The 23,231-nt window shown below is 41.6% G+C and overlaps 2 long non-coding RNA genes across 3 annotated transcripts in view; one reads left to right on the top strand and one right to left on the bottom strand.

Moving 5' to 3' along the window:
• Nucleotides 1-21,636, bottom strand: part of LOC111094227 — a 30,251-nt gene extending 8,615 nt beyond the window's left edge. The window contains exons 1-4 of one of the 2 annotated variants that reach the window (XR_005384577.1): nucleotides 21,442-21,636; nucleotides 20,886-21,113; nucleotides 11,342-11,513; nucleotides 541-660 (exon numbers count right to left, since the gene is read on the bottom strand). This is a non-coding gene — a long non-coding RNA (uncharacterized LOC111094227). The remainder of the gene's footprint in view (nucleotides 1-540; nucleotides 661-11,341; nucleotides 11,514-20,885; nucleotides 21,114-21,441) is intronic. The other variant, XR_005384576.1, reaches the window with a different exon arrangement.
• Nucleotides 2,997-13,812, top strand: LOC111094228. The gene is made up of 3 exons (XR_005384578.1): nucleotides 2,997-3,656; nucleotides 4,678-4,969; nucleotides 13,392-13,812. It is a non-coding gene; the product is annotated as an uncharacterized LOC111094228 (long non-coding RNA).
• Nucleotides 21,637-23,231: the final 1,595 nt, after the last annotated feature.

The raw sequence follows: 23,231 nt of genomic DNA, 5'->3' as shown, positions 1-23,231 counted from the left end.
TTTTTAAGGGAAAAAAAAATAGTTTCCAAACCTATAAAAACTTAGTGGTCCCTCTGGGCTCTTTTTCTCCCCCCATCTAATCATATTTATTAGTTTTTTTTTAAAGATTTACTTATTTACTTTTAGAGAGAGCGAGAGCGCACAGTGGAGAGGAGCAGAGGGAGAGGGGGTCCCAAGCAGACTATAGACTGAGCATGGAGCCCAAGGTGGGGCTCGATCCCATGACCCTGAGATCACAACATGAGCTGAAACCAAGAGTCAGATGCCCAAACAACTGTGCAACCCAGGCACCCCTCAGATTTATTATTTTAAGGTAAGAATAACAGCAGACACTCTGACTCTATTTTTTTTCTATTTGCTTATAAATTAAAATCAATTTTACTCATAAATTAGATTGATGCTTAGGAATTACCATACTACTATTCAGTCCTAGTAATTTATGAGGGACTCTGCTTTCTTATTGGCCCCATCCATACTCTCCTTTGTATGTTGTTTCTGTCATGAATTAATATTTATTATAAATGTAAGGATTGTTCTCACCTTTTGCTCAAGTTATCCTTCTTGCATTCTCTGGTCTGTTTAGCCTCTATTTGCCATGACACTTTTTTCCTAACGCCTGGATGGAGACATTCCACTCAGCTACTGATGAAGACCCAGGGGCTGGAATAATAAAGAAACCAAATACTAATGAGAAGAGACAACAAGGGGATGTTTTTACTTTTTCATTTTTACTGACTCTTTTAATGAAAAGTTTGCTTTTTCATTTTTATTGACTCGTTTTATATGTAGTCTCTTTTCTCTATAATTGGAATTATAAGCCAAGATGTGTGCAACTTTCAGAGCTGACTTAATGAACTCATTATTATGATTGGATAAGTACATTGTCTGCGGTTCTTAGCGACTGACTTTGCCCCAAGGTCCATAGGCACGGCTACTAATGAGCGCAGTACAACACTGCTCCTTCAGGTAGGAGGAGTGTTCTCCATCTGCCTCTCCAGATTGACTCTCTACTCTTACCCACCTAGGGTTGCCAGATTTAGCAAAACTGCAGGATGATGAGTGAAATCAGATGTTTCCCCTCAGCTCCTCCTCCTCCTCTGGGTGCTGAAGGTCAGCTGGGTCCCTCCACAAAGCCACAGCTCCTGCAGATTGCCTGTCTTACAGCTAGACTTACTCTCTGAGCCCAGTAACTCTCTTGTTTCTTGACCCTCAGGCACAAGAGTGGCAAAGGCTCTCTCTGTTGTAGCCCCAAAGTCTTCGACCGTCCCATTCTGGTGTTCAAGGAAGGGTCCTTGCACCCTCGTACACCACTGAAAATGGTCCCCTGCTTAAATTATCCTCTGTTCCCCACTGGAAAGTGCCATCTGTTTCCTGTCAGGACTCTGATTGACATAAAATCTGATTAGCAGAGAATACATTACCTGTTTTGTAAAAATATAAATTGTAAATTGAATCCTAGTTTTTCATTTACATAAATCCCTGTCTGTGGGCTTACAGAGTTTCAAGTCTGCTATAGCTTAATTTATAGTGTATCTTCAACTGAAGGAGAATCCTAATATCTCTGATTTTTGAGGCATTGCAGATGCTTCCATTCATTCACTATTAGGTATAAGCCAACAGCAAAGATTTCTATGTATATGATATTGCCCTTCCTTTGATCCTTTCTTTGCATAAATATAATTTTATATTTATGCCATTTTAGTCACTTAATTTAGTTAACTTTTAAGGCTATATAAATGTGTACATATATAGATGTGTGTCTGTGTATGCATAAAATTTAAAAAGAGTGGGGAAATGGTTAAATAATGGTTGAATAAATCATGATAAATTCATACTGTTGAATACTATGTAGTCATTAAAAAGAACGAGATAGGCCTATAAATATGAATATGGATACAGCTCCAAGACATTTGGCTAAGTGAAAAAATCAAGACCAGAACAAAAAATACAGAAATCAAATGTTCTGTGTATGTGTAATCGTGAGGAGTAGACTGGGGAGGCCGAGTGTACCAGCCTACAGCCAGCACCCTGGCAGAACAGAGAACCATACTTTTCATGCTTTGCTCTCTCTGCTTACATATGGCAAAGGACTCTTGTGTATCTCTTAGAACATGTGTTCTGTATTCATTTATGCTATCTCCTGAAACCTCACCAAAATGACAGTAAAGACATAAAGTGACAATACAGGGCAAGAAGAACAGAGACCACAATAGAGGATTAGAGACAATAAAATTCTAGAATGTTAAAAGTGGACAAGAGATAGTCACTGAATTATTAGAGCAGTGAAAATTTAAGCTAACGTTTCTGCAGAGGTGCTTGCCAGTGAAAAGCAAACTGATTTGTGGCCCAGAACACCTGAAAGAGTCAGAAGTTAGAGACCTTCCAAGGAGGGGCAAGATGTGAGACAAATACAGGAAAATTAGTTGAGAGTTGGCACAAGGAGCAATTAAAGCCCACCCACTGAAGCCCAGTGATTACATCCCCAACTCAAGAAGGACATGAGAGGTTTGGTGATGGAGAAATTATGCCAAAGAGACCCTGGACTGAGGGCTGATGACAGGCACAGCTGAAGGTGGGGATGAGGCACTGGACAGAAGACAGTGAGATTGAGTGAAAGGCTGTCTACCACATGGGAACACCCAGGCCTTTTCCTCTCCTTAATCCCCAGGAAGCTGGCAGGGAAGCTTCTAGTTCTCTCCCAGCAGACTGGATAGTATTTCTTTCGAAAAGACCCAAGAAAAAGACCTAATGACTTTTAGGGTTGTCCAGGAAAACGTCCAAGCTCCACCTGATAACCCTACCATGAACCTCACCGTTCGACAAACCCTGTTTGTGGACTTAAAGCTTCCAGTCAGGCTTTTAGCACCTCAGGTTTTTTTTTGTTGTTGTTGTTGTTGTTGTTTTTAAGATTTTATTTTTTATTTACTTGAGAGAGAGTGAAAGCAAGAGCGAGAGCGAGAGAGCGAGAGAGAGCATGCAGAGAGAGAAGGAGGAGCGGATTCCCTGCCAAGCAGGGAGCCCAATGCTGGGCTCAATCCCAGGACCCCAAGATCACATGATCTGAGCCGAAGGCAGACACTTAAACAGACTGAGCCACCCAGGTGCCCCGAGCACCTCAGTTTTAACACGAACTGGAAGACTTTTGAGGAAAATTTCTTATATTAAAAAAAAGTAATAAAACAACAGAAAAAAGGAAACTCAGGAGAATCAAAGCCTATGCCAGGAGCAGAAGAAACTGGGACGTCCAGGTCGGGTGGAGGCTGGTGGCACAGGTTGTGAAAGAATTCACCCAAGGCAGAACAATGGAGATAGAAGTTTATGGAATACACTGCAGGGAAGCAGTGGTCAGAACAGCAGAGCAGAGACTGTGATAGGGTGGTGGTGAGGGGCTATAGTTACAGGGCCGAGTGAGGAAGTATGGAAGTATGGAATTTCCTCCTTTTGTTGGTCATCTTAGGAATTGTACTTGGTTGTAAGTAGCTGATTGGTCAGTTAGGGTCTATGGCTGTTTTGAGAGGAGTTGTTTAATGAGCCTATTTGCATTCAATTTGGGGGTCATCATGGGCCCTATTACCTTGATCAAGTTTCCATTGCTCAAGCCTGTTGCCTGAAAGCAGCCTCTACAAAAATCTCAAACTATTAATATCCTCCCAAAGGTAAGTGATGCTACTGCTTTCTTGGGATTAAAACAGTGTGCTACGACAATGGAATGATTAAAGAACAAGAAAGTGCTTTAGAAATTAAAAAAATACATATTGATTTAAATTAAAAATTCAGTAGAGATGTTGAAAGAGAAAGTTGAAGAATCTCTCAAAAGTAGAACAAAAAATTAGGAAAGGGAAGAGAAGAAGGGCAATTCAAGAGGTTCAGTATCTGATTTCAAGAAGAGGACAAAAGAGAGGCAGAAATTGTCAGACACTGTTCAAGTCTGGGTTCTCCAGAAAAACAGAACCAAAAGTATAGATACATATAAATGTAATATATTTATTATAAAGGATCAGCTTACTTGAATATGGAGGCCAATCAGTCCCAAGATCTGCAATCAGCAAGCTAGAAACCCAGGAGAGCCAATGGTATAGCTCCAGTTCAAGTCTGAGTCCAAAGGTAGTAGGCAGTCAGGCAGAGAAAGTGAATTCTAATACAACGTTTTCTTCTGTGCCTGGAGTTTCCATGAATTGAATGAAGCCTACCCACACTGCTGAGGGCAATCTGCTTTTACTCAGTCTACTGATTCAAATGTTAATCTCATCCAGAAATAGCCGTAGATGCACCCACAATAATGTTCAACCACGTATCTGGGCACATTGTGACCCAGCCAAGCTGACCCATAAAATGAACCATCATGGATAGATATATGAACACATCCCAGAATAGAGGATGGGATTGGGAAATGAAAATGACCCATACCAAGACACAGCACTGCAAATCCCCAGTAGGGATAAAAAGAATTTAAAAGCTTCCAGAAAGAAAAAGAAAGGTCATGAGGAAATAAAGTGGCATAGAACTCTCAACACCAGGCGCTAAACCTTCATAATTCTGAGGGAATATCTTTCCAATCCAATTCTTTGCTCAGCTAATCTATCAAATACGAAGTTAGAAGTTAGAAAGTTAGAAAAAAAGATATTTTCAAACAGACAAATCTCAAAAACTTTGCCTTCTTTATATCTTTTTTTCCAGGAATCTTTCAGAACATGTATGCTACCAAAGATGAGGAATAAACCAAGAAAGAGGAAGATGTGAATAAGAATACAAGAATTCCAGCAAAGGAAAGAGGCAAATTGAATGTCTAGAGTCATGGTCAAAAAAATACGAGGCTGACAAAAATCTAGCAGTTCTAGAGATCAACCACTCCAGGTAGAAACAGAAGGATGGAAGGATCTAGGAGAGATGTCTCCATTAAAAGCAAAAGCAAAAGCAAAAGCAAAAACAAAACCTACAAGAAAACTTGAGGTGCTTGACAATGTTGCTGGTAAGAGAATTAGAGAAGTATAGAAAAATAATATGCACATGCACGCACAATCCCCACTCACTCATGCAAAAACAACAAAACAAATAAATAAGCAGTATTTAGCTCCTAGAAAAATGAAAGTATAAAAAAAGAAATGTATACAAAGCACTACTTACTTGTAAGCAATATTTGCATTATTCTATTGTAAAAACTGAATATTCATTTAATACACGATTATGATTCAAATACACGGTACAGTGGGAAGAGCATGAGTGTGTGGGTGTGTACGCAGGAGTGGTAAAAGGATATTAAATACTTATCTTCCATAGCAGAAAGTGAGTACATAATGTCTAAAATTATTTAATCAGTATTGTTATTTTAAAACTAAAGAGTAAAATATAAAAAGAAAAACAGCTATTAAATTAAAAGTTGCCTCTGCCTTTAGGGAATCTAATTCTGGGGCCACCTGTTGTTTTGTTTGTTGTTGCTGTTTGTTATTATAAATTTGGTGGCATTACTTGATCTTCCAAAACAGGTCTGGGTATCTTTTTGTTACCCAAAATATTTTTATAACCAAAAGAAATTGCATACAAGGTGATAGAAAACATTTGTGTTAAAGGTTTTCTTAAGCTTTCTGGAATAGGTTGGGTCTAGACAAACAAGATATCTTGATACTAATTTTCTACTGGTTATTAATCACCATTTTCTTGGTTTTTTTTTTTTAAGATTTTATTTATTTATTCATGAGAGACACAGAGAGAGGCAGAGACACAGGCAGAAGAAGAAGCAGGCTCCATGCGGGGAGCCTGATGTGGGACTCACTCCTGGACCCCGGGATCACGCCCCAGGCCGAAGGCAGACGCTCAACCACTGAGCCACCCAGGTGCCCCTATTAATCACCATTTTCATAATCAGATGGCTAAGACATTAGGGCATGTACTTTATTGTATTATTTAGAAGACATTTCTACCAAAGTAAAATTTTCTATTGTAGGGTAGGAAAAAATCTTTCTTCAACCCTTCTAGGTTCTTGATTGGGATACTATAACAAAAAACAGATTAGCCAGGGAAAGGCATACAAATTTATTTAATCTTAATCTTATGTAATGCAAGAGCCTTCATTAGGAAATGAAGATCCCAGGAAATGGTTAAACCTGAGTGGTTTTACCCTGGGTTTGTTTGGGGTTTTTTGTTTTTGTTTTGTTTTTTACCCCGGGTTTAAGGAAGAAGGGAAAGTCGTGGAAAAATGTGAGAGGACAAAAGTACACAAATTCAGAGTACTAAGCTAGGGGAAGTTTAGCAATGCCTGTTTGGACTCCTCTGTTTTTTTTTTTTTGTTTTTTTTTTTTGTTTTTTTTTTCCGTTTTAGACAGGGGTAGGGACAGGAGGAGCAGGGGAGAGAGAATCCCAATCAGGCTCCACACCCAGCACAGAGCCCAAAGTGGGGCTTGATCCCACCACCCTGAGATCCTGACCTGAGTCAAAATCAAGAGTCAGAAACTTAACTGACTGGTTAAGTCAGGTGCCTCTTCCTCTGTTTTTGAAGGAAAGGATGCTCCTTTTCTCTGAGTATAGGGAGAGCGCTTCTCATCTGAGAGTCTTATGACCTGCTACAGGGCGGAAGGGAAGATCAGAGTCCTTCCTGCACCTGCCATTTCCCAAGTTCCTTTAGCTTGAAATATTCAATATGCCAAGGGGCCATATTTGGGGGTAGTGTGTTCCGAACCCTGTCACAGTCATGAATGAAATGTATTAACTTTCTTTGAAACATTGTTGTTAAGAATCTTTATATAGAATCAGATAATTCTGTAATTCTATTTTACTTTTACATTAATTTTTATCATGTTCTCTTAAAAACCATCAAAGGAAACAACCTTAGATTCATTCTTTAAAAGTTAATGAATTATTTAGATATATCCTTAGAGATATTTAGATATATCCTCTCACTTAATTTCCTCCCTCTAATCAGTGTGGGAGTATTAATACCCAGGGTCAAAATCTTGGTTTGGATTTCTTTAAATTATCTTTGTATAAGTAATGCTCTTAAAATAAATGTAGTTGTGCAGAAAACAATCTAGAGGAATATATAACAAAAAGCTAACAGTGAATACTTGGTAATCGAAATTGGGGAGGGTTTTCTAAAATGTTTGATAGTTACAAAGTGTGTTATTTTTATAATCAGAATATATCTAGGGATACCTGGGTGGCTCAGTGGGTTAAGCATCTGTCTTTGGCTCAGATCATGATCTCAGGGTCCTGGGATCGAGCCCAATGTTGGGCTCCCACTCAGCAGGGAGTCTCTTTTTCCCTCTGCCCCTCCCCCTAGCTCATGCTCTATCTCTCAAATAAACAAAATCTTTAGTAGAAAGAAATCAGAATATATCTGTGAATAAGTATGTGTATATGTGTGTGTGTGTGTGTGTGTGTGTGCAAAATAAAAAGGGTTGGGCTCTATTATTGCTGTTCTTTCTGGTCTTCACCTTTACCACAAAGGGTTTCATGAGCACAAACCTGAAAGGATTTCCTGTTGAACTTCACATGGCATTCTAAGATATGATTTAGCTATTTTGACTGAATGACTCTGAACTGAGGTGGCCAAAGGCAAATGCCCTGCTCTAGACGGTTAGATCCAAATTGGGGTTATGCACGTTAATGGAACGGCCAGGAACGTCTAAGCTAAGCTAATGGGCAATCACTTGTCAGTCCAGTCAGCCACGACAAATACATGTGCAAGCACAGGAAATGAACTTTACACATTAAAAAAACCCACAAATAAATCATAATGATTTATTAATAAACAAAATATATTTCAGTCCCATTTTTTTTCTCTTCTTGTCTAGTCAGGCCATTTTATGTTGACCAGAAAATAGAAATGACAGTTTCATCTTTTTGCTATCACTCTTCTGGAGGAATAGCATCTTCTTTCACAGTAGCCCCCCATCCCTTTTTCTTTAAGTTTATTTATTTAAAGATTTTATTTATTCATGAGAGACACAGAAAGGTGGAGACACAGGCAAAGGGAGAAGCAGGCTCCATGCAGGGAGCCCGATGTGGGACTCGATCCCAGGATCCCAGGATCCCAACCTGAGCCAAAGACAGACACTCAACCACTGAGCCACCCAGGTGCCCCAAGTTTATTTTTAAAGTAATTTCTATACCCAATGTGGGGCTTGAATCTATGACCCTGAGATCAAAAGGTGAAGTTCTCCCATTGAGCCAGCCAGACACCCCCTTCCCTAGTGGCTCTTCTTACCTGAGAAGACATGGACTTGATTCTTTCCTCTTTAATTTCTAGGACAAACAGCTAAAGCATTCTTGGCCTCATGTTCTCAGTTTTTTATGTAATTTTTCCAGTCCTTAGCATACATTTTAGAGACTCTAACAGAGGTTCTGCAAATAATTCATGGTGGCATTGGGAATAGAACTATTTGATAGGGGCACCCGGGTGGCTCAGTAGTTGAGCATCTGCTTTTGGCTCAGGTGAGGTCCTGGGACGGAGTCCCGCACTGGGCTCCCTGCGAGGAGCCTGCTTCTCCTTCTGCCTATGTCTCTGCCTGTCTCTCATGAATAAATAAATAAAACCTTAAAAAAAAAAAAAAAAAGAACCATTTGATAATTTTTGCTCTCTGCCTGCCTCATACGGCGTAGTGCTACAGATGGAATGTATGTATGTCTTCTAATTCATATGTTGAAACTAACCCCCAGTGTGGTGGCATTTGGAAGTGGGGCCTCTGGGATCATTAGGTCATGAGAGTGGAACTCCTTTGCCCTTCTACCCTGTGAAGACACAGTGAGGAGATGGCCATCTATGAACCAGGAAGCAAATCCTCACCAGACATTAAATCTTCCAGCACCTTGGTTTTGGACTTTTCAGCTTCTAGAAATGTGGGAAATGTGGGAAAAAAATATTTGTTGCTTAAGCCATCCAATCTTTTTTGGTATTTTTGTTACAGCAGCCTGAATGGATGACCAAGTACAACCTCTTATTTTATATATTTATATAAAATACACACACACACAGGAAATAAAATAATCTTTGGGGTCCCCGTTGACCACTCTTGGTCTCTGCTGACCTGAATCCAGTTTATTAGCAAGTATTCCCAACTGTCACTTCGGAAGTGCCTGCCTCTGTCCAGGCCCACCAATGTCTTAGTCCTGGTTCTCAGGGGGATTGTCCCACAGAACCACTGGAACAGCTGCATTTTACTCTTGCACACTCTATAGTGTTTTACTACACAGCAACCAGAGTGACCTTTCCAAAGGACAAGTTTGACCACATCTCCCTCCTCTTATTGACTATTAAATTTTAAAGCCAGGTTTGTTGAGGTATAATTTATAAACAGTAAAATTCACCCCTGTAATGTATACAATTTCATGAATTTTAACAAATGTACACCACATCCACAATACAGAACAATCCCATTGCCCCCCCTGAAAGTTCCCTAATCCCCTTTGTAGGCAAACCTTTCTCAACCTACAGTCCCTGGCCACTGATCTGTTTTCTGTCTTTGGAGTATTAGCTTTTCCACAATGTTACAAAAATGGAATCACACTACATGTAGCTTTTTGAGTCTGGTTTCTTTCACTTAGCAGAAAGTATTTGAAATTCACTCATTAGTTGCATGTGTCAGTTCTTTCCTTTGTATGGCTAACTGGAATTCCAGCAATATAACTGGTTATCCATCATCAGTTGGTAGACATTTGGGTTGTTTCCAGTTTTTGCCCACTATAATTAAAGCAACCATAAACATTTGTGTTCAAGTTTGTTGGATTTTTTGGGGTGGAGACACTTAATGTATCCCTTTCTCTTGGTTTTAAACATGTAGGAGTGGGATTTCTGGGCAGTATGGTAAATGCATGTTAAATGTTGTAAGAAACTGGTACTCTGCTTTCCAAAGTGGCTAAACCATTTTTCATTCCCACCAGCAATGTATGAATTCCTGTGGCTGCCCATCCTCCTGAGCACTCAGTATTGGCAGGTTTGTTAATTTGAGCCATTCTGGTTTTAATCTGCATTTCTTTAATGACTAATGATGTCAAGCATCTTTTCACATGCTTAGTTACTACCCACATCTTTTCTTTGGTGACATGTCCGAATTTGTTGCTTAGCTAAAAAAAAAGGGGGGGCAGGGGGCTGTTTTGTTACCGAGTTATATTATTATTGAATTTAAAAAATCCTGAATAGATAATACATTCACATAGTCGAAAAACCAAAAATGTTTAAAAAAGTCATTCATGGGGAAGTGCCCAACTCTGTCCCCTTTTAACCTCTCACTATGCAGCCTCAGAAAATGTTCTCATTAATTTATGTTTCCTCCCAGAGTTCCTTTATGTAAATATAAATATATATTCCTATCTCCTCTCCATTCTTACACCAGAAATAGCATACTACGTACACCATTCAGCATCAGTATATCCTGGAAAGCATCCTCAGTGTGTTCTTATGATTACATATGATTCTACTGTGAGGATAAGGCCTATTTAGCCAGTCCCCAATTGATGGATGTTTGTTTCCAATTATTTCTTTACAAATAACACTACATACAATGAATAAACTTCTACACAGTTCTTTGGTATGCACGCAGTTCTGTAGCTGTAGGCTATATTCCAGAAGTAATTTTCAGATTACTATTTCTTCAAGCACGGCTATCTTGATGTCTATGTACATTTCCTCTGTTCATTTTGGCTCAGCTCAAGGGTCTTATGTAAACCTTATTGATAAAAAAAGAAAATTGGTGTGTGTGTGTGGGAATGGAGTGGGCGTAGGGAGATCATAGGTTGGGAGTTCCTCCTAATTCAGACTCTGCTTGCCAAGCAAGGTATAGGAAGAGGAAGGGCCAGGCCCCACAAAGTTCTTCTGTGATAGCGACATTCTTAATCCTGCTCTAAACCTGACTATGTCTGTGTTCTATTTATTTTATCGCAGATATCTCATGCCTATGTCTGCGTCTTTTGCTTCTGATCTCTATTGGACTAAAGACTTTTTTGTTTCTGATGTGTATTTCAGTCTCACTAGCGATTTATGGAGTTTGCTCTTCATAAGTTTTTCTTTTGATCATCGTTCACCCTCAGTTAATTTGCTCAAGTAAAGAGCAAAATCTCAGGAGGAGATTAGCAAGAAGGAGAGCAGTTAGTTTTATCAAATGAAGTGTTTCTGAATTTGATCATTCACTCCTCACTCAAGGGGAAATTTAAGCTGTGGTAGTAGCCTCTTTGATATTTAACGATCTCATTGATGGTCTCAGTTATTTATGTCTTAAAGGGCCACACAGACTTTAAAATGCCAATTATTCTTTTAAACCCTATTCACACACTAAAAACAGAAGCTGAGGGCTAAACACAACCACTTACCAGACTGCCTTCTGGTTAGTCCTAAATTTAACTCGAATCTTACCTTTAGTATTAAAGAGACCTTTTAATTTTGATTTTCTTATGTACACCAGGTATTGTGGTCACTGTGAGCTGGTTGTTTATTAGAAGAGGCGACTGTCAAGTGATGTCAGAGGGCTTTGCTCACGTATGTGCTGATTCAGCTCTTCTGTCCAAGTTATTTTCAGAACAAAATGCTGCAAATAGAGACCATAATATTTTTCTTTCCACATTGTTTATTTCAAGAGACATGGGAACCATCATGAAGAAGATTCATAGGCTTAGAATGTAAACCCTGCAAGTCTGCTTTGAGTTTGTGAAGATGTGATTGTGGAGTCTCTTCTCTGGGTCTCACCTCTGCCCTGAGAAAATGGCAGGCCCTGAAATTTATGGGAATTCTGACCTATGAGGCCAGAAAGCGTCTGAGACCGGAGAAGGTGGGAAGCATAGAGACTGGCCCCTGATGGGGTGCATTTCTCAGAAGAGAAAATAATATTACCTGTAGCTCTAATTTCCACAGCACTGTTTTTAAACACTCAGATGTTATTCTTGAAATAACCCCCAGGCATATGGAAGACACTAGATTTAAGTAACTCCCCTTCACTTCCAAATCTTAAGGCTGGAAGCTTGTCATTTTATTTGGGGTGGGGGTGGGGGGTCCTTGAAGCAATTAGAGAATCCCTTGTCTTAAAATTTTACACACAAACTGCACATGCAGGGTCCGAACAAAGTTTTTGGGAAAAATGACTGCTTTTAGGTTGAAATTTACTGGGAACAATTTCATTTCAAAAGATCAATTTTTGCCATTTCTATTAAGCTAACAAGTACAAGGCTGAAAGAAGCCTTAGAGTAGGTCATGAAAGCTCCAGATTAAAAAATATTTTTTAAATGGTCTCATTGAGAAATTTTTCAAACGAGAGTCACACTTGAATGAATGAATGCTGTATCAAATTATCCGGAGACAAAGAAGAGAAGCCATTCTACCAGAACAAATGCAGCCTGCTTTGTTTAGAGGACAAATCATTCTTGCAACCAGTTTGGAAATGTCACTTTTAAGTCAATGAGAGTTGTGTTCAAATAAGAGGGGGAAGCAAGACCCCATTATATTCACTAGGATGTGATGTTTTGCTTCTGAATGGTTTCTACAGTGCATGAAAATTCCTTTTTTTGGAAGGGGGTGCGTCTTTTTAATGTCTTAAACTGTTTTCAGGTTTTACAAAGTGCTTTAGCTTTTAGATTGAAAGGGCAGACACAGTCACCCTGGAACATCAGTGGTCCAACTACAGAAGCTCTGGATTTTTTTGGATAAGACTTTTGAAGTCTTGGTAAAAACAGATTCATTGGCTCACATGAGGAAGTAGTCTTCTGGAAATGATCCAAGGCTTGCAGTCATCCGACCCACCCATTATCTTCATTTTTCTGTGATATCACTACTGGAGCCCTGGCCATAATGGGGTTGATTTGAGCGACAATGGTGTCCAGGGGAATAGGATGTTCAGAGGTGAGAATGAGCAAAACTGATGGGGAAGTCAATCTGTTGCCAGGCATCGACCAGACTGGCTAGCAGCTATGGGGTTTATTTATTTATTTATTAAATGACTTTTATTTATTTATTCATGAGAGACAGAGAGAGAGAGGCAGAGACACAGGCAGAGGGAGAAAGAAGCAGGCTCCATGCAGGCAGCCCGATGCGGGACTCCATCCCAGGACTCCAGGGGCACGCCCTGGGCCAAAGGCAGGAGCTCAACTGCTGAGCCACCCAGGTGTCCCCAGCCATGGGGTTTATAAGCAATTTGGCTCTTTTGGTTCATTTTGGCAAATTCTAGATCCCCCAATACTATCGGTTAGGTCATGAAATCAATTCATTTTTGTTACCAACATTCAAAACAATTTTGTTATTACTAAAAGAAACTACAATGCTAAGTAACAGACTAACACTGTCAAATGACTGTATCTTTTGGCAGATAAAATAAAACACTCAAAATGACTGACGATGTTTTTATATCATTTTAAAGTCTGATTTCTTTCTTTCTCTCTTTTCTTTCTTGCTTTTTTTTTTTTGTTGTTGTTAAAAGACAAGCTTCTCCATGGAGATAGGAAGATGTAAGCTGGGCTGCAAAAGCTGTCATCCTTACTCAATGACAAGGAACACCGGGCTGACACTAGCTGAGGGAGAAAGCAGGCACTCACTGGAGTCTGTAAAGATCTATCGAGAAATAAACAAGGGATGACACTTGGTGCACTCTTACAGCAGAGACTCAAGTTTTTGAATGATCCAAATAAAAGATATCCTTCCAAAAAGAAAGCAAGTTTTAAAGGAGCACGAATTCTACACATTGTTGATAAAAAATCAAATTCTCCACTTAATTGCATGACTTTCCAATTTGATTTTCTGGTAGAAACAAAGCTTTAGAATAGCAGTGGACAGTCTGTGGACAGGGGACTGTTTAGCTTTGGGAAGAAGCAAGAAATGTTCTTCGTGTTGCTATTTCTTAAATGTGCCTTAAGGTAAGCAATAAATGGCACAAATACCAGTGGCAAGTTTTTCATTGCAAGTCTAATTAATATCATTAGTAATTATAAAAGGAATATTAAAAGTAATCCTAACCATAAACATACATAACATTTTATTACATGCCAGGCACTGTGTTAGGTGCTGATATACATTTAATCCTTAAGCAGTCATCATCGGGTTGGCATTAGTAGCCCCGTTTTACAGATGAGAACGGCAAGGTTAAGAAAAGTATGTCCATAGTTACTAAGCTATTTATTTAGCTTAGTAGAACCAGTATTTGAATCTAGGCAGTGTAACTGCAGAGCCTAAGTGCTTTAAGCTTTAATAAAATCTAGCACTTATGGAGCATGTGTGTACTGTTATTACTATCATTTTACAGATAAGGAAACAGGTAGAAAAACTTTCCCAAGGTCATACAGCTATTAAGGGCGGAGGTAAGATGTAAAGCCAGCCATTGTGACCTTAGACTCTGAATATTTAATGTCTAAGGCTGTATAACTAGTTACAATATACAGATTTCTTATGAGAGTTAGAAAAGGTATTTTCATTTGGAGTTAAAGAAAAATGGGATCTGCGTGGTTTTGCCTAAGTTGGACATTCTGATGAAGTGGCTGTTTACCACCTTCTCAGGACTAGGCTGTGCTGACTGGATGGCTGGGCTTTTTGCTGGTTTATACTGTCCTCTAGTGGTTGGCAGGAAATTCTGATGCTACTCCTATTTGACAACAAAGGAATAGAATGTTGTTAAGAAGACTCCTTTTAAACATAAAAGTATGAACCTGTGTGGATAGTATTTGTACTTTCAGTCTTTTGACTGAGAAAAATATGTAAAGCCAAAGAGCTACTATGAATTTAATATCTCTTTAATATGAATGCATTTTTATTCATCTCAATAGGATACATATAGATGAAAACAGGACATATACATATTGTTTTCTTTTTTAATATATTGCTTTCAATGTATATATATGTACATACACATACATATATATCTACATAGATACACAGATGGGCAGCACGCGTGCACGGGTGTATGTCTGTGTGTGTCTGTGTGATTTATTTAGGTCTTAGCTCTAGACTATGCTGGGTGCACTGATGGATTTGAAAGCCCTCACAGCAGACTTTCCTTCAAGGATCTTTGGCTGTAACTTCAACAAATACCCATACCTAAGGCAATCACAGACAAGGGAACTTGAATGGACACAAAATCTTAATCAGCATATTCTCTTGAATTGAGCAAAGAGTCCCCATCCCTTGAGTGGGAGAGACCTAAAGAAAATTGATTTTCTGTTTACAAGGAAGAAGTCCTGCTATAAGATACATAGCAGTCTTACTGACATCTCTCTTGTCCCCCATTCTGCATCCCTGGCTGACAGCCTAGAGATGAGAAGGCAGTGGGAACAATCCCCAGGCAGGCAGTATGGAGTGCATTGTCTAAAGGGAATTTAAAAACAACAATAAAAGCAACTAAAAGTAGCCTACTTTTTACTATCACCATTAGCCTGCAATTCTAAAAACTGACAGTGATAAAATAACTCTCCCTGAAATTTTTTTCTGGTTTTAATTCTAAGTAACTACTGTGGTTTCTATTTGGGGTTTTTTATTTTGAAAGATTTTATTGATTTATTCATGACAGATAGAGACAGAGAGGCAGAGACATAGGCAAAGGGAGAAGCAGGCTCCCCACAAGGAGCCTGATGTGGGACTTGAACCTAGGACCTTGGGACCATAACCCGAGCCAAAGGCAGATGCTCAACCACTGAGCCACCCAGGTGCCCCTGTTTTAAAGATTTTATTTATTTGAGAGAGACAGCACTGAGAGAAAACATGAGTGGGGGAGGGGCAGAGGCAGAAGCAGATTCCTAGCTGAGCAGGGACCCCAATGCTGGGCCAGATCCCAAGACCCCAGAATCATGACCTGAGCCAAGGGAGACACCTCACTGACTGAGCCACCCAGGTTCCAAAACGATAAGCTTTAAATTGTTCTTTAAAGACTTCCACGGAAAAACTGGAGAACACCACCAACTCTGAAAGAACAAAGCATAAGAAAATGGACATTTTTTTCTTAAGATTTTATTTATTCATGAGAGACACAGAGAGAGGCAGAGCCATAGGCAGAGGGAGAAGCAGACTCCTCACAGGGAGCCCGATGTGGGACTTGATCCCAGGACCGGGATCACACCCTGAGCCAAAGGCAGACACTCCACCGCTGAGCCACCCAGGCATCCCAGAAATGGACATTTCAAAGAATGACAAGAATGTCTTGTGAACAAAAGATACTGGTCTTGCACATTGCCAGAGGAAATCAAAAGGACAATATCTGAATACTTTACTCATTTTCACCAAGAACTAGACCCTCCTTCTAAAGTAAAGGATCAGATACAATCAATGTTCACTATCAATTAGCCACTTTCTCTGACTTTTGCAAAAGAAAAATTTAGGAAATTCTAACCAGATACAATAGAAATTTATGATGAATATTTTTTTGTGAAGCTAATTTAGGGGATTTTTTTTTTGACTGCAGAGATATTTGAAAACTGCTATGATTCATCCCAAAGAAACACAGACATGGACAGTATTACAATCTCTGGGATTTATTAATGAGATTATTCTGAACCTGCCAGTTTCATCCTCTGGTTAAGTTTTTTCTTAACTATTTGTATATTTATTGCTTCATTTGAAATATTTTAAATATTAAAATAATTCAAAGTACCTTTGTTTAATATGAGTAGAGAGAGCTATGCTGTCTCAACATGTGAAAGTTGATTTTGGCAATCGTTGGCAAATCTGAAGAAGTGAAAGCTTGTGGTGCAGGAGTGCCTGGGTAGCTTAGTTGGTTAAGTCTCTGCCTTTGGCTCAAGTCATGATCTCTGGGTCCTGGGACAGAGCCCTGCATTGGTCTTCCGATGCTCAGTAGAGATTCTGCCCCTCTCCACTGCTCATTCTCTCAAATAATGAATAAAATCTTTTAAAAAAATAATAAATTGTGATGTTATTCATTACTGCAACAGACCAGATGTAGGTATACGGTTTTACCCTCTTTACAAAAATTATATATTTTAGGGGTGCCTGGCTGGCTCAGCCAGTAGAACATGCAACTGTTGATGTTGCCCCTATGTTGGGCCTAGAGTAAAAAAATTACATATTTTAATCGTAAAAATTAAAACAATGATTTTTAAAAAGTAGAAAACTTATTTTTGAAAAGCAATGTATCTATTATTTTTTTAAAGATTTGAAAGAGAGAGCATAAGTGCATGCAAACATGCATGGTGGGGAGGGGCAGAGAGAATCTTAAGTGGACTCCACACAGAATGTAGAGCCCAATGCATGGCTCGATCTCATGATCCTGAGATCATGACCTGAACCAAAACCAAAAGTCAGATGCTTAACCTACTGTGCCACCCAGGCTCCCCCAAAGTAATGTATTCTTAAAGCATTACACATTATGGGATGTCTGGGTGGATCAGTGGTTGAGTGTGCCTTTGGCTTAGAGCGTGATCCCAGGATCTGGGATCGAGTCCCACAAGGGGCTCCCTCCACGGAGCCTGCTTCTCCCTCTGCCTCTGTGTCTCTCATGAATAAATAAAATCTTAAAAAAAAAAAAAAAAAGCATTACACATTCCCATTTGTGACTTGTAATATTTATTTTGATTTTTTTTTATTAAGATGTTTTTACTAATGATTATACTCATGACTGCTAATGCCCTATGGAGATAACTGCCTTGACCAAGTCTCTGTAGTGTTTCTGAAGAGGGAGATCAGAGGTGGGATATTTATGAGGTTTCTGGGGTCTGGTTTAAGGTGGGTCTTTTGATGTTAGGCCTGATCAGGATGGACAAGGTTAATGAGGTAATGGTTTAGTATTGGTTAAGACAGTAAAGTTAGGATTTTTGAAGTGACCCTTTAAAAAGTAAACAATCATATGTTAAGTACAGTTGAACTAACTATTGCTTTGAGAAGGAGATATTTACCCAAAGTTGTGGACTCAATGTGTTTTCCTCAAATCCATGTTAGAGTCTTAATCCCCATTGTGATGGTATTTGGAGGTGGGGCTTTGAGACATAATTCTGTTTAACTGAGCTCATGACAGTAGGGCTGCCATAATGGGATTAGTATCTTTATAAGAAGAGACGCCAGAGTTCTCTTCATGCATGTGGACTGTGGGAAAGGACCTACAAGCACATCATGTACATGCCAGGAAGAGGGCCCTCATCAGAAAAGTGGTGGCACCTTTATCTTGAACTTCTCAGCCTCCAGAATTGAGAAATAAATGTCTGTTGTTTACACCATGCAGTATACAGTATTTTGTTTAAGCAGCCTGAACTTAGATACCCCACAAGAGCAAATTGGTAGACTACTGTTTGGATTAATCCATTTCTCAGGAAATTCAACATTACCTATTTCATCAAGAATTTTCTGGAAAAGGAAAGTCCTACTACTCCAGACAGTGAATTGTGTGACTGCAGAATGTTTCAGTTCTCAATGTATGCAATAAATAAGTTCAGTAAAATAAATAATACTGTCTGCATTTCCTTTTTGCCTATCATTATTACTCCTTTCATTTCATGATTACATCTGAAATTCAGTTGTTTAGGGGAAGGGTATTAAATACGATCTATGCTGGCTGCCAGTGATGCAAGGGAGGCCTGCTAGAGGGATTATCTAAAAAGAGCCAATAGTAGTGTGGCATGAAAGAATGGGGAAAACTTTTACACCGCTGGTGGGAAGGCAAACTGGTGTAGCCACTGCAGAAAACAGTATGGAGGTTCCTCAAAAAGTTAAAAATAGAGCTACCCTATGACCCAGCAACTGCACTACTAGATATTTTTCCAAAAAATGCACACTTAGTGATCCAAAGGGGCACCTCCACTCTGATGATTATAGAAGCAATATCCACAATAGCCAAACTATGGAAAGAGCCCAGATGTCCATCAATGATGAATGGATAAAGATGTGTCACATATACACAATGGAATACTACTCAGCCATTCAAAAAAAGAAATCTTGCCATTTGCAACAACGTGGATGGAATTAGAGGGTATTATGCTAAGTGAAATAAATCAATTAGAGAAAGCCAATTATCATATGATCTCACTCATGTGGAATTTAAGAAACAAAACAGGAGCAAAGAGAAGAGAGGAAAAATAAGACAAAATCAGAAAAGGAAGCAAACCATAAGAGACTTTTTCTTTTTTTTTTTTTTTTTAAAGATTTTATTTATTTATTCATGAGAGACACAGAGAGCGCGAGAGGCAGAGACACAGGCAGAAGGAGAAGCAGGCTCCATGCAGGGAGCCCGATGTGGGACCCAATTCCGGGTCCCCAGGATCACGCCCTGGGCCAAAGATGGTGCTAAACCGCTAGACCACCAGGGCTGCCCAAGAGACTTTTTTTTTTTTTTAGACTCTTAATCATGGAAAACAAACTGAGGGTTGCTGGAGGGGTGGGTGGGTGGGTGGGGGAACAGGGTAACTGGGTGATGGGCATTAAGGAGGGCATGTGAGGTAATGAGCACTGGGTTAGTTATATAAGACTGATGAATCATTGACCTCTACCTCTGAAACTAATAATACACTATATATTAATTAATTGAATTTAAATTAAATGTAAAAAACACATTAATTTGTACACTCATGCTCATACCAGCATTATTCAGCATAGCCAAAAGGTAGAGACAACCAGGTCTGTGGACAGATGAAAGTTAAAACAAAATGTGACACACACATACAATGGAATATTATTCAGCCTTAAAAAGGAAGAAGTTCTGTCACTTGCTGCAACATACATGAACCCTGAGGACATGACAGTCACTGAAATAAGTCACAGAAAGACAAATACTATATGATTTCAGTTTCGTGGGGGACCTAGTCAGATACATAGGGATGGGAAGTAGAAGGTGATTGCCAAAGGCTGTGGGAGGGAGACATGGGGATTATTGTTTGATGGGTATTGCATTTCAGTTTTGCATGAAGAAGAGTTGTGGAGATTGGTTGCACAACAATGTGAATATATTTGACATTACTGAATTCTACACTTAAAAATGGTAAAGATGGTAAATTCTATGTTATACATATTTTATTGCAACTAAACTAATTTGTTACATGCAAACACGGACGATTTGCATAAGCTTATTTTGGCATAGCTTCCTTTTTTAAAAAAAGGGAGAGGGCACCACAGCAGCCAACCCTCAGAGCATTTCCTCAACTTGCTGCCATCTGCCAGAAAATTATTCTTTTTTTTTTTTTATGGTAGAAAATTATTCTAATGTGTGTATAATTCCACAGTGATCTCAGTATGAAGGGTGCCCCCTAGAGTTGTGCAACATACTGCCTGCACTGGTTAGAGTCCCTGCCATAGAGCTACTTAAAATGCGGGGGCCCAGAACTCTCCACCTCTGAGAGGCTCTGTGAATGGTCCAGGTGTGAGTAGAGGCTTTTGTAAAATTTAGGAGATGAGAACACACAAGAAATGTCTGATGGGAAGAGTTCGGATTGTTCAAGTTGTAGCAGTTGAAAATGCTGTTTTGTGTCAAAGTAAATAAGGCAAAGATGAAATTTCTCAGGGTGTTCAGCTGGCAAGTCAGGAAGTAGCTCTGAGTCAGAAGTGGTGGGAGGTGATGAGCCATGAAGAGAAGAAGCAATCACCAGGGTTGGCCTTATTCACAGATAAAATGACATTACCGGGAATCCCTGAGTGGTACAGTGGTTTGGCACCTGCCTTTGGCCCGGGGCGCGATCCTGGAGACCCGGAACTGAATCCCACATCGGGCTCGTGGTGCATGGAGCCTGCTTCTCCCTCTGCCTATGTCTCTGCCTCTCTCTCTTTCTCTCTCTGTGACTATCATAAATAAATAAAAATTTTTAAAAAAATGACATTACCTGGAACACCGAGAAGGCCCTCTGCACAGACATAATTTTACTACTATTTTGGAGTGCCTAAAATTCCAGCTGCTTCCCTTCTAACCAACGGAGGGTTAGAACAACAAACAACGTACACATCACGTGGTTCAAGTCTCTCATTTCTCAGATGCAGTCTAGAATGTTCTATGACTCACCTGTGCTTGCACACTAATTTTGGTGTTTGGCTTTGCTCTCCCTTTGGGCATCCGAGGACAAGAGGGCTCTCAAGGGGGAAGAGGGCATCAGAAAAGAACAGGTAGGGGTCGCCCGGGGGGGGCTCAGGGTGTGATCCCGGGGTCCTGGGAACGAATCCTGCCGGGGGCCTCCTTCTCCCTCTGTCTGGGTCTCTGCCGTTCTGTCTCTCATGAGTAAATAAATAGAATCTTAAAAAAAAGGGGGGGGGGAGCATAATAGGTAGATGGAATATTCCAGAGACATGGTTACCCCACTTCACAGTTAACATAATTTCCCTTCTCCTCTAACCCCGAAGGCCCAGGAAGGGTAAATGCGGAGGGAAAAGGGGGAGCACAAGAATGTCCGCAGTCCGGGCAGCATAGTAGGGCTAAAGGGAAACGCTCAGCAGCGTGCATCAGACTTTTCATCGGCGTATTCACTGAGTGGAGCGAACACCAGCTTAGGGGAGGTTTCTGTGCTTGGGGATCCTACAGCCCGGGGGGGGGGGGGGTGGCGAATACGTGAATCGCCGCAAACCTGGAGCACGTGGTGCCGACGGATCCGGAGGAGGGAGCCGCGGTCCTCCCACGAGGCGTCGCAAAGCTTCCAGAGGAAGGGATATCGGAGCAGGTTCCTGAGGGCTGAAGAGGCGCCTGGCGGGGGCGGCGGGCGGGGCCACTGCAGCAGCCACGTGAGGGCCGCGCCCGGAGCCCCCCTGCGGCCAGCGAGGCGCCCCGGGCCGCGTGAGGGCGGGCGCTGCACCCCGAGGCCGCGAGTCAGCCCCGGCCGCCGGGCACGCGCGGCACAGGCCCCTCGTAGGACAGGGCGCCGGCTCCAGCGGCGGCGGCCGAGGCGAGGGGCGGCCCAGGTGAGGGGGCGCGGGCGCCGAGCGAGGGGACCCGGGGCGGCCCGTAAGGCCCCGGCCAGCGGCGTCGGCGGCGCAGCCTCCCCCCGGCGCAGCGCGTCCACAGAGCGTGGGTGTCGCCGCCGGCCGGGAGGCTCAGGGACTGGGGTGAGCGCCGGGGGCCTCCCAGCCGCGACCCGAGGGGCGCCTGGATGTGAGGCGACGCCGACGGCCTCCCGCCGGGCGCGCTCCGGGCGGTGAGGAGGGGAAGGGGCGTCCCGGGCCCTCAGGGGACGCCCGGCGGCGGGGCGGAAGCGGGAGGAGCCGGACGTCCGGGAGCAGCCGGAAGGGGAAGGGCCGGGGGGAGGGGCCGGGGAGGGCGGGTGTCCCGGGGCGGGGCGCTTGGGGGCCCCGTACACCCGGATGGGAGTCCTTAATATTTTATTTTTATTTTGTTTAATACAAACCCTTGTGTTATTTTTATTATTTTTTAAAGATCGTCTATCCGGGAGGGAGCACAGGTGTCGCAGGGAGGGACAGAGGCGAGAAGGGGAATCTCAAGCGGACTCTCCGCTGAGCGGAAGCCTGACACGGGGCTCGACCTCCTGACCTTGAGACTGTGACCTCCTGACCTTGAGACCGTGACCTGAGCGGAAATCGAGAGTGGGACGCTGAGCCGACTGAGCCACCCGGGCGCCCTGGAAGTTCTCGATACTTTAAACAGCTGTGTCGGGGATCCCTGGATGGCCCAGCGCTTGAGCATCTGCCTTCCACCCAGGGCGGAGTCCCGGAGTCCGGGGATCGAGCCCCACGTCGGGCTCCCTGCATGGAGCCTGCTTCTCCCTCTGCCTGTGTCTCTGCCTCTCTCTGTGTGTCTCTCATGAATAAATAAATAAAATATTTAAAAAAAAATAGCTGTGTCCAGCCAGGTGCCCCGGTTGCCGAGCGTGAGCCGGGGGCGGCAGAGGGCCCCGCAAGCCTCGCTCCCCGCAGGACAGACCAACGCGGAATGCAGGCTGGAGGGCCTGGAGGGCAGACGAAACGGTCATCAGAAACGTTTTTAAGCTCTTCACACTTATGTAACTCATTTAATCCTCACAACAATTCCACGAAGCAGACACATTTGTTATCCCTGTTTTATAAACGAGGACGTGGAGGAGTGCCCTGGATCACGGACTCAGGTACACTAGGAAAAGCATCCCACTGTCTCATAAGGATTTAAGAAACAATAGCCACCCTATCACAACCTGCTCTGATTGCCTGAGGCCTCCAACAGCTGTAACCTCGTTTTGTTATTGATGGATTTGAAGGCAGGAGATTAGAGTAGGATACAGGAGGATTTGCCTTAAAAATTTACAAGTGAATTAATGAGAACTGAAAAACAGAATTCTCTGTTCGTGTGTTAAGTAAAAATTAGTTAGTTGCCTGCTCCAGGACATTCCCATCCTTGGAAGATAAGAAGAGGAGCCACTAAGCAGCTTCC

The sequence above is a fragment of the Canis lupus genome, chromosome 36, assembly GCF_011100685.1.
Source record: "Canis lupus familiaris isolate Mischka breed German Shepherd chromosome 36, alternate assembly UU_Cfam_GSD_1.0, whole genome shotgun sequence".
Lineage (NCBI taxonomy): Eukaryota > Metazoa > Chordata > Mammalia > Carnivora > Canidae > Canis > Canis lupus.
The sequence above is the reverse complement of the archived record's forward strand: the minus strand, read 5'-3'. Positions and strand labels throughout refer to the sequence as shown.